Raw genomic sequence first — 327 nt, forward strand, 5'->3', positions numbered from 1 at the left:
AAATAGGTTTTTCCCTGAAAACTAAATGGTATTCAACATAACTGTACCAAAAGACATGCTTTCCTCACTGCAATAAGTCTGTGTGCTGCGACGGGAAGAATATTGTTTTTTGTTCTTGCTGTAGAAATACATTTCATAAACAATGCACTCCAATTACCAAACAAAACCAACAGTACTGGGAATCTTGGATATGTTCTAAATGCTGTGTGCTCTTTCCTTTCTGTTACCTAGAAGACACCGAACTTTTAAAATGCATTCACAGTACGAACGATAGATGTGATTACTCAAATATGGTTTTTAATCCGTTTAAGTTAGACATTGAAAATG

General features: G+C 34.9%; 1 protein-coding gene across 1 annotated transcript in view; it reads left to right on the plus strand.

Annotated features, from left to right (window-relative positions):
• Positions 1-327, plus strand: part of LOC109463999 — a 32,345-nt gene that overhangs the window by 29,227 nt on the left and 2,791 nt on the right.

Source organism: Branchiostoma belcheri, unplaced genomic scaffold (genome assembly GCF_001625305.1).
Source record: "Branchiostoma belcheri isolate BF01 breed outbred unplaced genomic scaffold, Haploidv18h27 scaffold130, whole genome shotgun sequence".
Taxonomy (NCBI): domain Eukaryota; kingdom Metazoa; phylum Chordata; class Leptocardii; order Amphioxiformes; family Branchiostomatidae; genus Branchiostoma; species Branchiostoma belcheri.